Source organism: Mus musculus, chromosome 17, assembly GCF_000001635.26.
Source record: "Mus musculus strain C57BL/6J chromosome 17, GRCm38.p6 C57BL/6J".
Lineage (NCBI taxonomy): Eukaryota > Metazoa > Chordata > Mammalia > Rodentia > Muridae > Mus > Mus musculus.
In genome coordinates this window covers 81,301,578-81,318,585 of record NC_000083.6, presented here as the reverse complement: position 1 = coordinate 81,318,585, position 17,008 = coordinate 81,301,578, and the positions used below count along the sequence as shown (strand labels likewise).

Sequence of the window (17,008 nt, the reverse complement as noted above, 5' to 3'; positions counted from 1 at the left end):
CCTATTCCAGTAAAAGAGTTAAGTTGGAATGGAGACAGAAAGAAGATGAGTGCCAATCAGCTGGATCTTGAATTGGCCCTTACTATCTTTGTGAGAACAATCTTTTCTCCACATATGAGAGAATAGATGTACTGAGGAGAAAAGGGATCAGTGTGTTTCCTAGCACTGCCCTGCATCAGTGGCATCATTGTTTGGGAGGAAATAGCCAAAGCTCCCAGAGCACCAGACTGGGAAATTCTAAAACAAAATGAATTCCAGTGCAAGAAGACATTCTGTATATAACAACAACTATCTGTAGTATCCTAAATAACTAAGTGTGTATTATCAGAATCATAAAAGTGAAAACTAAATAAAATTCAAAGTATAAAAAATCCAAAATGAACCATGAGAAATACAACTTATAGGAGCTGATACTGGACTCTGAATCCCTTGGCGTGTCAAGGGCCATGTTACCCAGCACAGTTCATCCTTCTATTCTTTCTCACTGATAAGTAAGTCTGATTTTACTTATGGAAACTCTAATTTCATCCATCCCAAAACTTGACAAAATACAGTGACAGGCAAGATGTAAGCCAACAAAGGTTCTAGAGAGAAGTCAGATAAAGTAATTTCCTTGAAGCACCCCAATGCACACATTCTAATAAATTTATGAAAGTCATGCATTAATGAAATATGAGTTATAGACCTCCCTTCCTTGTTCCCTCCCTCCCTCCCTCCTTCCTTCCTTCCTCCCTCCCTCCCTCCCTCTATTTGTGTGTGTGTGTGTGTGTGTGTGTGTGTGTGTGTGTGTGTGTGTGTGTGTTTGGGATCTTTGGAAGCAGGCTCTCATTATGTAACCCAAGCTAGCTGTAAACTCATGGATGTCCTCCTGCTTCACCCCGCACTGGTCTTACAAGTGTACCCTATTATAGGCTTTCACTTAAGTTATTAAAATTAGCAACAAATATAGAAAATGAACCGGCATACCCGACAAGGTGAAAGCAGTGATTTATTAGCTCCAAAAGTACTATGTTAAGGCTGAACAGATGTTCCCAAGCGTAAAACCAGGAACTAACCATGCAGATGACTGCCCGCACTAGGACTTCTCCATGCAGATGACTGCCCGCACTAGGACTTCTCCATGCAGATGACTGCCCGCACTAGGACTTCTCCATGCAGACGACTGCCCACACTAGGACTTCTCCATGCAGACGACTGCCCGCACTAGGACTTCTCACAAGTTAAGTCATAGCAGGGGCTGCTCAGTTTCCACATTCGGGTCCTATACGTGAAGCGCTCTGAAAAAAAAAATAGTGTGGATCATTTAGATACACAATACTTACTTCTATTTGAGATTGAAGAGCATATTCAAACTCTGCAGTAAATGAGACTGAAGTTGTATCCGAGTGATGTGGGCAATGTCTGTAATGAATGGAATCTAAATCAAGGAAGATCCTAACAAGCCAACCCTACGGATCCCTAGGAATGAAATCCACACACAGTGACACCAGCAATTTCCACTGAGTATTTTCCCTGCATGCTCTTCCCTCTGCCATACCAACTGGAAGGGAAGTGAAATGTTAATAGCCTTAGAAAATACCTTTCACCTTGTCTCCCCACTCCTGCTGAACCTATGTTTGCATTAGCACTGGACTGATATGTGAAGGAACAAGCAATTACTTAAGCCAATATCTGTTGACAGCACTCTGCAGACAGCCTAGATGCACTGTGCCTGCTGTCACAGGAAAATGCCTGGCCTACTTTCATCTCTCCAGGCCATCTTTCTGCTGGTTATGTGAAAAATAAATGAGGCCACCCAAGCCACGAGAACTGCTTCGTGTGTAGGGGTGCAGTGCACACTTCTGAGGCCAAGTCACAAAGCCGACCCTCTCCCCGCATAGTCCCAGCTTCTCGGGTCTCAGCTGCATGCAGGCTCTTTATCAATTGTCTCTGCTTTGGCATCGGACTACAAAAAGAACAGAACCGTTTTGTAAAGAGACACTGGTCCTTGGTGACAAAAGGCATTGGGCTCCTATCTCATTTGCCAAAAAGGAACCTGACAGCCTCCAGTGTTGAGCTGCAAATTCTGCAGCCTTCGGGTGCTACCTGAGTCGGACCTTCACCTGTGTGCAGCAGTGCATGGGAATGGCCAAGCCAACAGGCTGAGGTAAAGGTAAGGTCCTGTGTTTTAATTCAGATGAAAGCCATGAAAGACAGCTTATGGAGTAGAGTTGAGGAAAGATTTTATTCTGGCAGCACCAGAAATAAATATTTATAAATAAAAAAATTAATTAATAATTTCCTGCAGAAAACTTTGTATGAAGATTTATAACTGTGTGTATATATATGTATATATGTATCTATACATATATATACATACATATACACATATGTTTATTAGATTGTTACAAGAATGGTTTTGATTTTTGCATTCTTCAGATTTGTTATTTGGTGTTGGATACATTCTTTTACCTACATGTAACATTTTTATGGCTTTTCTGAGAACTTCACATCATGTATCCAATCACCATCCCTTTCCATGCCTTCTAAGTCCATACCCCTTTGTGAGCTCCCCTCGAGGAAGTAAAATAATAAAAATAAGGGGAAAAATTCACTTTGTAGTATCTATATTCTCACTGGAATATGGTGGGACTCTCAGTGGCCTGCCCCTTAAACAGAAGTGAGTTCTTTCCCTCCCACACTGACACCCGAAGCCATCAATTGTGGAGAGCTACTTTCAGCATCTCTGCCATACTTTTTAAGAGTTTTCTTCAGGACTGGAGAGATGGCTCAGAAGTTAAGAGCACTGTCTGTACTTCCAGTTCAATTCCCAGCAACGACATGGCAGCTCGCTCATAACTATTTATAATACGATCTGATGCCTGTACCAGAAGAGGACATCTGTTCTTTTCAGTGGCTTCTTGTCTAGGCCATTAATTTTAGCAGGGCAGGGGAGAGTAGGAATTGTTAGAGAAGCCTCTCATGTCCCTTCCTTTCAACTGTGCACCTGCAGCCAGCTATGATGTCACAGAAAAAGTAGCTTCCTTGCTTTTCACTGTTAGCAAGAGCATATATCATGGGCCTCCACACAGCTTCTGGCCCCTACTGAAGTATAACCCCAGACCCAGACAAGGCCCTTAGAGGCTGCTGGGACAGTAACATGGCCTCAGGTTACATGCAAGGCCACTCAGATCAGTATGACCCCAGAGCAGCTTGGCCCATGGACATCCTCATGGCTTCAGGCAATGGGCCTCCTCCTGGCTTTTGGTGGTAACTCACATCAACACAGACCCTGGTAGAATTCTCAGACTCAGATGGGGCCCTCGGTGGCAGCAGGATCCTGGCCTCACCATGGCTTCAGGTGACAGTGAAAGTCACTCACAGCAATAATATCAATATACTACCTCCACCATGACTGGTGTAGCTTCAAGACATCATTCCAGGTCAGGGTGTGGGGTAGGAGGGTGGGGGAATTGGGGATATTGGATACATTCTTAAATTTGGCTATGCTATATATTATTTTAATATGTTTTCGTCACTTTTGTTTACTACATTTTTACTATTTTATTAATATTATTTGCTATTTATTTTATACTATGATGATGTAAAGCAAAGAGCAAATTTGATTTTTTTATTGGAGTTCAGTGGAGCTTTAAAGCAACTAAGACAACTCTCAATATCAAAAACATATTTGTCCCAGAAACTATTAACTAATATACAGTGCAATGGATGGTTCTAGAAGTTTTGCAAGAGAGCAGAAAGCCTTGTAAATGAGGAGTGTAACATGCCACCAGAAGTTGACAATGACCAGTGGGAAACAACCATCGAAGTTGCTCATCTTGCGGTTAAATAAGAAGTTGCCAAGGAATTCAACCTGGACCACTCAGTGGTTATTATGGCTAGTCAGCATTTGGTGCACATTGGAATGATGAGAAACCCCTCTAAACCTGTGAGTTGCAACTCCTTTGATAAATTTTTATCCTCAAAATTATTTAAATTATGATTCAGAACAGCAGTGAAATCACAGTTCTGAAGTTGCAACATAGTAATTTAGTGGTTGGGGGTCATCACAGCATGAGGAGCTATATTAAAGGATCGCAGCATTAAGAAGGTCGGGAAGCACTGCTCTGCATGGCTGCCTTGTGAGCCTGCTGAAATAAAAATAAATCTACGTGCAGAACCATTAGCCTCTCTTCTTCTATGCAACAGCAATGAGTGTTTCCCCCTAGGGTCGTGTTGACGATTTAACTGTTCAGACTGAGAGGGTGTCCTAGTCACTGTTCAAAGCTATGAGTCCATGGGAGACGCCATGATCACCATTTGATGGCTGCTACTCGTCTTTTCAACTACAGCTTTCTGAATCCTGAAGAAACCATCGAATATGAAAAAGTGTGCTCAGCTATTCAATGACATGCACCAAACACTTCCATGCTGGCAGTGGCCCTGGGCTAAAAAGGCCTCAATTATTCTTCATGACAATATCTGACAGAAATTTATGCATTCAACACTTCAGTGATTGAATAATCTGGGAAAGGGAGTTTTGCCCCATCCACTAATATTCACCCAACCTTTCACCTACCAACATCCACTTCCTCAAGTATTTCTACACCTGTCTGAGACGAAGATGCTTCTACGTCCACCAGAATAGAAAAATCCTTCTACTCCAGATGATTCTGAGATTTATTGAATCCCAAGTGTGCATTTTTGCACTACAGGAATCAAAAAAATAACATATTTCATTAACAAAAAATGAGTTGACTCTAACAGTTCCTATTTTTATTAATAGTGTTTAAGCTTAATTATAATGATTTAAAATTCGTAGTCCAAACCCATTATTCCTTTTGAATCATCCAACACACTCACACACACACACACACACACACACACACACACACACACACACTTGTTATCCATATAATACTTTGTGTGTGTGTGTGTGTGTGTGTCTGTGTGTTTATGTGTGTGTTTACATCTGTGTCAGATATGTTTGTGCATGTAGTAGTGTGGAGACCAGAAGCAAACCTCAGACACTGTCCTTAAGGGTCCATCAGTCTTGTTTCATGAGACAGAGTATTTCAATGGCTATGCTGCTCGGCCAGTGAGTCCTAGGAATTCCTCTATCTCTGTAAGTGCATATCACCCTCCCAAGTCCCCCACGTGGGCTCAGGGCATCTAGCTTAGATCACCATGCCTATGCATGAGTTATCTCCCTCAATGAACTATCATCTCCCCAGCTCTACACTTTCCTTAATGTGGTATTAAGTGGGAAATCATATGACTGTATTATTCTACCCATTAGAATACAAATTAGCACTTTGTAAAGGAAAGTTCCTTATTTTTTAATATGATGTCTTCTCTCAAGATGCATTTGGGATATATTCTTTATGACAATGTATTACACAGAGCTTTACAGTAAATTTCTTGGGAGGAAAGTATGCTAAAATAAGAATCGTAAATGTTTTCTCTCATCTTAAAAAATTCTACTTATTTAAAAAATGCTTTAAAAATCCTTTTATGTTTATTTTAATTTATTTTAAAGCGAAGGAAAGGAGCAAGGCATACCAAATTATAACTAAGTTGCAGGAAGAAACACACCAAACAAAACAAGAAATAAAATCAACAAATAAATGCAAGCGGTATCTGGAAGGTCAGTGAGCTAATCCTGCTGTCTGCTTCTGCAGCAGCCTGTGTCCTTCATGCGTTTGGATGCCCCTACTTCTACTCTCTAAATGACCACATAGCTCTGCCACCTAGCAGGCACTTTCCATAGAGTTTCCCCTCCTCCATGTGCAGAGCACATCTGGCCTTCTCACTGTGATTGCCTTTCTACCCTCCTGTTCCTTCCTCTATACTTTAAGTTGGAAAACTATTCTACTTCAAGCTTTTTGTTTTTAACATCTCTTTTAAAGTAAGTCATCTCGGGCTGGAGAGATGGCTCAGGGGTTAGGAGTGCTTGTTGCTCTTTTAGAGGACTCAAGAGTTTGCTTTTAGCACCCACATGGAACAGCTCACAGTCATCTATAACTCCTGCTCCAGGGGACTAAACACACTTTTTCTGGCTTATGCATGTCTCCACACATACATATACACATGCACACAGGTACACACACACACACACATGTGCACACATAAGAATGCACACACATGCACGTAAATCAACAAAGAAATACATCCTTAAAGTGAGTAATCTCCAGAAACAGCAAATTAACTCCCCAAATCTAAAAAACATATTTAAGAAGTCACAGGAAATATCCCCTTCATACTCTCTGACAGCATCACAAACTTGAGTGACAAATCTACTTTGAGCTTTGTACTAATACCCATTCACCAGGGGCCACACATTCAGCCGCAGTACAAAAATAGTCTGTCACCATTCTTGTGACATTACTGCCTAAATTCCAGCCACCCAAACAATAAGCCATGGGAACCTCTGTCTTCCCCTAACGTTATCCCTGTCGGCTAACAGTAGCATAAAAAAGAAGGTAGACAAAATTAGAGATCTTGTTCTATGCTAACATCAAAAAGGTATGAGGAGATCACCTATTTACAAACAGAAACTGATTAAAAACCAAATCAGACGAAGAGAAGCAGAAGAAACAAAAATAAATCACCTGAATAATTGTTGTATGAGATTGAAATATTTACAAAAAAAAAACCTATGAATTTCTATTGGAACAAATGTGAATAACACACATATCTTTGATTGTATCCAAAGTAAATATCATGCATGGGCTCAATGAACAACAAAGTCTAGACACTGGGATTACTTGAGTGGTAATTGGGAGTTTATACTAACAGCTTTTAGAGTTTAATCATCACAATAGTCATACAAAACCTAAGCTTTTTTGGATACTTCTTGTTAGGACAGATGGTATTTTAATCCCTTAATATTAGCTGATTATCACTCGGTGAGTAAGGCCCAAAGACAAAGATAAAGAATCCAAAGCAGACCAACATGTTTGAGGTCAAAAACTACAAAGAGATGGGCAATGTAATGGAACCTAAGAAGTCTAATCGCAGGGTTGGTTCTGTTAAACAGATTAAAGCTTAAACACTGACTTGGAATCTATATGCCTTAGCAGCAATGTAACCCCAAATTTTAGTGACCTAAAATGATAGTGATTTCTTTCTCAGTTGAACCACAAGTCTAACTCTCCAGGAAAAGTGGTCTGTTCACTTCCATTTGGCAACACAACACTACCCCAACACATCACTTTGTCAGTTTCTGGGTCCAGGGAAGGAGCTAAAGAGCTGCACATAGCCTTTAAATACTTCTTCATTCTGGAAGTGACGCAGTTCATTTCTGCTCATCCCTCCTTGCTTAGAATAATCACACATCCACAGCCACAAGCTAGGTGCCAGAAAACTCAGAGCATGCTGTCTTGTGACTGCTCAAGAAGGGGGAAATGAAATGACTCGTAGGGATGTCACTGCCACAATACAATCGTGTTTATCATCTTTATCATCACTGGAATCAAATACCTGACAGAAATAACATCAGACAAAAAGTATTTTTTCTGGCTTATTAGTCCACAGATTTCAGTTCACCACAGCAGATAGGATGTGGCACAGCTTATGTCTTGGAAGACAAAACGCAGAATGGAACAGCAACAGAAAGAGACAAAGTCATGATGTATTCCAAAGATCATGCCTCCTGTGACCCACCTTCTCCAGCTAGATCCATAGTTCCAGCAGCTCCCAAAACTTCCTTTCAACTTTTAAAGACATCAGTAGAGTCAATCATTGACTTGGGCAAAGACTTTATTGTCTAATTGTATTCGTAATCACCCTTATAGACACAACCAGAAAAGTACTTTCCTAAGCTTCTAGAAGGTTCTCAATTCCTTAAAGACAGGCCATCACAGTTATTAATATTTGACTTAAATATTTTAGAGACTGTTTTATAAATCATATAAAGCTTTGTTCAACATACTATGTTTAGTAAGTAGGTAATGAATGAAAAAGTAAAATTCCAGGAAATGAGATAAATCTATAATTTGTATTCTCATATTGCTTTTTCTTATTTCTTAAATAGAAAGCAACTATGGGATGGGGCCATGTCCATAGGAACACATTTGTTATTTGCACAAGTTTCACATCTCAGGAAAGGTCACAGTGTCTTTTGTGGAACTCTGCACCCAGGCTCACCGCTCTCTGTAACCTGTCATCTTCACTTGTGTGTGCTGTTTCCTTATCACTATTCAGCAGATTCCACCCCTGTAAAAGCTTGAAATATTTGGAAAGACAGTTCTGCTTCTTCTGTGCCTCATGTGGATTCTCATGGAAGGACTGATAATGTTGATAGTTCCTAAGACTTTGTGTCCCTAAGAAGTTGTCATTTCAACCTCTGATCGCCTCCCTCAGAATACAGCCTTGGGCTAGTAGGATCCTTTGTACACAGGGGAATTTTCAAATAAGCACCTCCTCTTAGGTTAAATCACTTTCTTATTTCCTGAACTTATCAAACGATTCTTGATTTCTCCTTTCTAGAACAGCTTTTGCAACATTCTCAGTCTTGCAGAAGCACAGAAAATGTTCTAACCTCATGTACTGTCTACTTTCACTTCTTTCAATTACTGGATACACATAAATACTAAAGACAGTGCTTTGGATAGAAGAGAAATGGGAGCCGAAGTAAAGTTTCAGCTTTAACCAGAAATACCTACATATGCACACATGGATGGAACACAGAGTCTAACCCTTGGTACCCTACCACTACACATGTATGGAACACAACCCTTGGTACCCTACCACTACACATGTATGGAATAAAGAGTCTAAACATTGCTATCCTACCACTAAACATGCATGGAACACAGGGTCTAACCATTGGTACCCTACTATCATGCATGGAGCAGAGATAGTCACACAACATGTGACCAATTTTAACAAGAAATAGACCAGAATGACAGAAATGGTTATCTCTAAAATGTGGGATTTAGAATGTATTCTATTTTCCAAACCTACTGTATTGAATAACACATAGCTGCTATAACAAAGAAACCTCAGACTTACCCAAGAACCTAGAGTCTTCTTAGTTTAGAGTATTCGAAGATCCTTTGGAGTAGACAACCAACGCAAGGACAAGTTCTCATCTGAGAGGAGTTGGAATGCTCAGAATAGTCCTCAAACATACACCACAGAGAATCTCAGAGGTTTTCAGTGACATCTGACCCTTATACACTGTCCAGAGAGGGACAAATGCACATCAAAACACTTTGTAGTAGACTTTGTCGCTTCCCTGATTCATCTGCCCTAAATCCTCAGATTAATTACACAACGCTTAAAGCATCCATGCCTTTGAATTGCAGTTCACCATACAAGTAAAATACATACCATTGGTAAGTGTAGTTCTCACCCCTCATCATGGAAGTTCCTCTTTACAGAAAACAAAAACTATTACATGAAACTATAACTGGTCAAGATAAAAAGGTCAACTAGCAATGGTGTGTCCAGTCTCAATACAACTCCTGTACCTAAGGCTCAGGGAACATTGCAGAAAAGGGGACAGAAAGATTTTAAGAGCCAGAGAACCAGGAAGTCTATGGGGTGGTGTCTTCTAGAAGTGAAAGAGAAGCAAAATCAAAAATATTTCAACAATATGATTGCCTAAACAAGATCCAGTTAGAGACAATACCAAACGACAGGCTTACATAGAAGAGATAAATCTCTCAGGGCACTGCTACTAGACAAAGAATTACAGGCTTTGTTGACTGCTGAGAAACAGTAAACTAATCTTGCCCAAGGGTGGCTCCCTAACTGGTTATCTATTACCATGTGATCAGGCCTAAAGTCACATAGCAACACTAAAGGGACTCAGGAGGTTATAGGGTGGATGTGTTTGTATGAGCGTGTGAGTGTGAGTGTGTGAGTGTGTGTGTGAGAGAGAGAGAGAGTGTGTGTGTGTGTGTGTGTGTGTGAAATAAAAGAAAAAGAAACCATTAATTTGAGAGAGAGTAAGGAGGAGAATATGGCAAGGATTGAAGGAAGGTGACATAGAGGGGACTGGAGGGAGGAAAGGGGAGGAAAGAAAAGATGTAATTATGCTTTAATTCATTTTAACAAAGAACATAGTGACAGTGGATCTTCTTTAAAAACCCACAGTAGGCAGGATCATGTGTGCTGCAGCTCATCCATTTACATACTAGTTAAGGTGGCACCATTTCAGGAATTATGCGTATTAAACAAGGCTTTACATCACAGGCTTATGCCTTCTAGCAAGACTCTCATCTTGGGCCACCAGCAGTATTTCCATGATGGACAAGTTATCCTCAGTGAGTAACGAGTGGCTTATTGGCATTCTCTCACTGTGAGCTCTCCATGAGCCATTGCTCCCCCAATTTGCTAGTACAATGAGAATGCATAGTAACAGAGATGCAACCAAGCATTAATTTCATGACCCTCAAGTGTTTTCATCAAATAAAAATTGAATTAAATTTAACTGTAGTAGCATGCTTCAAAAATTGTCAGTCTGTGTGGAAGCCTTAGTTAACTAGAACATTTTATGAACAGTAAGCCCTCAGCTGGATGAGCACTCCAAAGTAGAGTTCACACTAGATATTATTAAAGACATTGTGTAGTATGTCTCACACGGGTAGAAGACCCACCCCTTTTCTATGAGCAGCATATCACTTGGGTCCTTCAACATAGCATCATATAAACAAGGAAAGTAGCTGACTATGACAGCAATTTCCATGACCTTCTTAAGCACTCGTCTCAAGAACTCAATAGCAATTGAAAATCTCAGAGATGCCTTTAAGGTCCCCCCACTGCATCTGAAAAATGGAATTACTTTAGGATTGGTCTTGGCAAAATTAAGTCACAATTCTCTGTTCTATAATTCTCCCATTTAACAATCTTTTATTTTTCCTCTTGAATGTACATGATCAAAATAAAGCTGGGGAGAGCAAGCTTGGGACTTCTGTGCCTACCCTCCTCCCTTTGTGATGGAGGCATATCCTTTGAGTATACATTTAGCAAGTATATTCTCTCCTGATTTCTCTTTTCTTCCTTCTTTCTATCACTACATGTACCTTCTTCATTCCAGATTCTATCTTTGTTCTCAAGAGAGCGATCATAAGAAACTAGACTTACTGTAGTTTGCCACTTTTGTTTTTTGCATGCACTTAATGATAAGTCTATTTACTATGTGATAAATACAATTCAAGATAATTTAGTATACCTCTTTAAAATCAAAGAAGTTATCCTTCCTATTCTCTTCTTATTTAGAGGAAGACAATCAAAATAACTATTAAAGCTCACTCAGGTCTTCTTTGCCAAAATTCTAGGTATTAATTCAAACACAAGGGAAGCTTTGAATGTAATGCTATTAAGAACATGTACAAGTATAATGATGGCTAAAGGACCAGCCTATTCTAGTTGATCAGGTGATACAGAGTGGTGAAGTTTTGTGGTTTGAGTAGATTCCAACAGCCCCTAGTTATTCAAAGCTTTATTTCCTTATCACTGAGAAGGACCCTGTCTAAATCTTCTGAAATTCATAGCCACTATGCCTCAAAGACCTCCATGCCAAGATCCAAGTCAGAAACTTGTATCTCCCAGCCTCCAGATTAGGATCATGGGTAAGCCTTCCAATTCTGGATTGTAGTACATTTCAGATAGTCAAGTTGACAACCAGGAATAGCCACTATACAGACCTTAGAATTAAAGGTATGAAAAGAAGCTGGGTTTGAGTTCAGATTTATTCTGTTTGTGTTTCAGAGTAACCATTTTCTCCTCCCCCCACCCCACCCCCATGGGCTTGTGTTTCCTGTGTTATTAATTAGAATCTCTCCTAGTTCTCCAGTGGGGAAAATGGCCTGACTCACCATAGGCATCACCACACTTACTGCTGGTAATGACACACTAACCTCAATGGTAGCTCTTGACCCTGTACTAAAACCATTTCCAAAGCCACTGGTTTATTAGTTTTCTGCTGCCAATGGCATCTTGACTGTGTACCTCCCTGCCTTACTGACATTGCTCTCCACATAGCATTTATGGGCTTGCACTTTCTAGCTCTCCAATACCTACACTTAGGCTCATCTGCATGTGTCCAGTTGAATTGGATAAACTATAGGGTGATACAGGAAGAAAGAGTGGATTGGTAGAGAAGCCAAGGGCAATGGAAGAAGGGCTTGTGATTCACACATGAAAATCAATGGAAGTGAAGGAATGGAAGAAAGCAGAATAAATGGAAACAGGTATATGCACATCCCTGTGCTGGATCAGGTCTGGAGAATTCCCCCAATCCCAAGGAGGAGTGTGTGCATTGATAATGTGCATGGAATCAAAGCCCATGACTTTGAAATTCTTATCCACTCATGCAACAAGTATTTATTGAGGACACAAAATACAACTAGTAGCTGTTGAGCTACTCTGAGATGCTATAACAATACTAAGCCAAATCAACTAACATCTCTTACCAGTGGAGACTCAAAGTGTATTGACCACCAACATTTGGCCATTTTAGCTTTTCTATTAAACACATGAGTCTAAAAATACAAAGTTCCTCATGTCTGATAAGAGCAAACGGATTTCCACTTCCTCTTTTTCTGAATTCTTTGAAGCAGGCTCTTAAAGTGTCTGTACTTACACATAAAAGTACACTACAAACCCTAGAAATAATTGGGATTAAAAGCTTTCATAAACTAGCAGGTCCACGAAGCCAATACCATGAAAAAAAGAAGATATGCTGATAATGTGAATATAGGGAATCAAAGAGCTAAGCCACTGGAAACTGTTTCCAGACACCTAACATCTGTACTAGAATTATTACTGCTAAGGAAACTAAAGCTGCCACTTTTTCCCAGTTAAGTCAGCTAAACTGGTGAACATTGAGAAGCAAGTGTGGGCAGCCATTCAGACTGACTTCAGGGGAACTTTAAGGTCTTGGCATGATGATGCAAATGATACACATAGATACACAGATACATACAGACACAGACATACACATACCATGCGTGTGAGTATATATATATATATATATATATATATATATATATATATATATATATACATACACACACACATATATATATATACACACACATATATATATACACACACACATATGTATATACACACACACATATATATATATATACACATATACATACATACATACACACACACACACACACATATATATATATATATATATATATATATATCCACAGATTTATAGGTTGTTAATTCTGAACACACACAGATCTTATTCATAAAATAATACTCAAACACTGGACAATCAAAGGCCATCACAGCAGTTGGCAAAAGAATGGTATCTCCTATGTGGTGCCACACAAGACATCAAATGAGATCAGAGAGTTTGCTCCAATCATATAGCCTGAAATTGCCTAGCAATGTGTGATTTCTCCTTCAGTCACAACATCCATGGGTGGCTGCACTAGCTCTCATAGCAGCATTCAACTTCCATTACAGTGAGGAGGGTCGGAGTTTCACACTTCCTTGAGGGGTGGTTTCATTGATCTCCTTCCCTTCTGCCAGACTGTAAGTGACACAAAAGAAGAGTCTTTTTCTTTTGTCTTATCAGTGAATCACCAGCACTCTAGCACATAGTGAGACTTCAACAAATATCCGTTCAGTGAATGAACTTTCAACACTCAAGACTACAGAATTGGTTATATTCCAAACAAAGCACCATAGTGGGCAGAGTAAGTAGGAACAAATGATGAGGAATTTGGAAATGAGGTTATCTGAGTTACTCAAATTCCAAGAAGAGGCATGCATATAAATTCATGGAATCAGATACAGCTATCAGCTTTAACAGCTGCCAGGGGACACTACTGCCACCAGCAGCAGCAACATTAGTATTCAGGGCTATTTCTATGTTTGGTGCCTTCTATGTATTATTCCTTATCTCTGAGAACTGTTTCAGGTGAATCTTATAACCCCAGGGTTATAGCTGTAGAGATAAAGCAGCTATATGAGAAACCCAGTTCAATTCTGCTCCAAGCACACTCCCTCCCCTCCCCAAGATGGGCTCGGCAATCCCATTTTCTCTCCAGCAAGAACTCTCCTCCAACGGCAGATTTAAAATTCATGACATCTCAGCTGACTCTCCATATGATGTGGCCTGACCCTCATTGGGGCTCATTGCATGGATTCATCTTGTGCTCCCCCCTCTCGTTTGTGTGTGTTTTTACATTTTTTGCTGTGATGTTTTAGCTTCTAATAGACTCTGACAGCCCCAGGGTAACCTAGGAAAACAGTAGATGTAGTTTAAAAATGGAAAGAGTTTGAATTATTTCCTTTTTAGCTTTGAGTATAGATCCAGGATAAGAATATCATTCTTTTCTCACTGGAAAACCATGGAATGAGAAAAGAGGAACTCATGTTGTTAAACAATCACTACAAAAACACAAGTCTCCCTTTTCTTTTCCTTGGTGGGGAGATCAGTGGTTCAAGAAAAAAATGGTGTGTAACGCCAGCCATACCTAGGCTACGCTTACTCATCTCAACACATGACTATCTGCATAATGGAAACCCCACAAGTGGCTTACCAAGTCTAATTAGTTTAGGATTATTAGATGTGTATTTAATCTTACTGGGTTTTTAATAGATCACATATTCTAAAGATAAATGAGAATCCAGTTTTTGGATTATAGTGAAGACTAAAGGGATGTGGCTAGTAACTACCAGAATCGAGAGGCATTGTGCAAAAGTATGCGTTTCTCTATAGCCCATTCCAGTACAGGACAGCAGAAACCTATTCAGGCCTGAAAAGTACCACCAGGATATGTCTGCAGAGAACAGAATTGCATCCAGTGTAATTTGACTTCATTGTCATCAACCATTAGGCTGTAAAAAAAAAAAAAAAAGTAATGATTTTTTTTCATTTGTTAAAAATAATTGATTTTTGTATTATGTGTATAGGTTAAGGATGTCAGATCCCTTGGACTGGAGTTACAGACAGTTGTGAGTTGCCATGTGGTTCTGGGAATTGAACCCAGGTCCTCTGGAAAAGTAACCATGGCTCTTAACCTCTGAGTCATCTCACCAGCATTGTATTTGATATTAAATGCAAAAAAAAAAAAAGATGTCAGGTGGATGTTGAAGATAGAAAAATCAGAAATTGCTGGATTCTGTGAATGTAGCACAGAGACACTTTGATCTCCCTTATCAAAAATAATTTCATTTCCTCTTCATTGAATCTTAGCATATTCCCAGCATATATAAAAAGGCCTAGCGGCACAGCTTCCATTTTCCATCCATAATATAGCCCTTGGCCAAAATAGTGATGGATGTGCTATGTGTCATGTGAAGAAAAGAATCATCTCTTAGGCAACATTTCAACCAAAGAGTATCCTCTACCTGGAAGAAATCCAACTCATAAAATTTCAAGATTTTAATCCCAAGTCTGTATGCAAATGATGGACTGGAAGGGAATGTGGGAGGTTTTTTGTAAGTTACTAAAATGACCTGTTCTTTTCCACAAGATGCCCTGAAGGTTTTGTTCAGCGGTTCATACCTTAAAAATAGGGCAGGGTTTAATGCAATGAACAAAATTAATCCAGTTTCCCAAGGCTACCCTACCGCACACTTGACTTTCCAATTTAATTCCAAAAGGCTTATCAGTGAATTTGGCTCTGGTAATATTGGAGATCCTGGAAGATGTCGCAGAATCACTGAATAGATCACCTCATCATTCCTATGGACACAATATTTTTTTTCCTGTTCTAAATGGCCTTAGATCTTAAGACTAGACGCACTGTTTGAAAGGAGTCCCAAATGAATTAACCTTCTTCTTTTCATAGACTAGAAAAAGCAATCCCTGACGTGACAACAGAATTTAATTAAAACTGAAGCGTAGATGAGCTGGAAGTGAAGGCAGGGGAGGTGCCATTAAACCCAGTGTGGTCTTTCATTCATTGCCCTCTAGCCCCAAGCACACAGAGCAGGCATCTTGTGCAGAGGGGATGTCATTGCCCTGTTAGGATAAAAATAATCACACTGATAATAATACCATGACCATTATTAGAATGATTAAAAGCATTAATTATATTGAACTCTATTGCAGATGGTATCAGAGTAATGACTGCTTAGCTGAATCCCATCTCAATGGCTAGTTTTAATTATTAATAACAATCATAGTGCTATTGAAACTGTTCCCTTTATTGTAATGCCCACATCCCCTCAGTGGCAGGGATTAAGGAGATACACATTTTAAAGGCTGAGACAGACTTCTCAAGAGATTGGCTGACCTCTTTTGTGCCCCTAGGTGGAGCTCAGTATTAGTTCCCTTCTCGCTGAGACCAGATTGTTGAAATGGCTTTCTTCATTTTGACATGAACCCCTCTGCCTTTCAAGGACACAGTCATCCCCTGACAATATTCAAACAGTTTACCATTTCTAAAAACTTGAGAAAACATAGCCAACTCTCTTGGCTAATTCACCTTTTTTCTTGATATTCAATGCCCATCCCATCACTTAAAGGTACAGACACAGTCTTCCATTCTTACATATCATGCCCTGGTGAGAGACACAGGAGAACTAAAACATAACAACACCATATCTCACTAAAAAAGCTGTATTCTCCTGCTCAAAGTAGCTAACACAGACTGGGACATGAATGTCTGAAGTCAGTCAGAGTTTATACAATATGCTAACACATAAGCGCCTCCCTCAAGGACTGGTTTACCAGATAGATTAGGTGGCTCTGTATTGCAGGAACACCAAGCAGTCTTTACACTAAAAACCCTAATTTAGCTTTCTCGTGTCTAAAAGTCTGTTTTGCTGTGTATTTTAAGCAGCAGGGCAGATAGGTTTGGAGTTTATATTTTAAATCTCATTTGATAATGACAAATTGGACTATTTTACCATCTTGGCTTCAAGTGTATTTGATTTGAAACTACCATACTAGATTTTCCTTTCTATTTTTCTTTTGCTCACTCACAGATGGTCCCCAGCTTCTCTCTTATTTTTGTCTACCTGCCCTTATTATTGTCAGTGCTTGCGATACTATTACCCAGAGGAAATCTCTGGATTGAAATTTTTATCCCAGGGGAAA

The 17,008-nt window shown here is 39.7% G+C and overlaps 1 long non-coding RNA gene across 5 annotated transcripts in view; it reads right to left on the bottom strand.

The window, feature by feature from the left end:
• Positions 1–970: 970 nt before the first annotated feature.
• Gm33944 overlaps positions 971–17,008 on the bottom strand; it is a 32,661-nt gene continuing 16,623 nt past the window's right edge. For all 5 annotated transcript variants that reach the window (XR_385800.3, XR_001782154.1, XR_877003.1 and 2 more), the window contains one exon: positions 971–1,277. This is a non-coding gene — a long non-coding RNA (predicted gene, 33944). The remainder of the gene's footprint in view (positions 1,278–17,008) is intronic.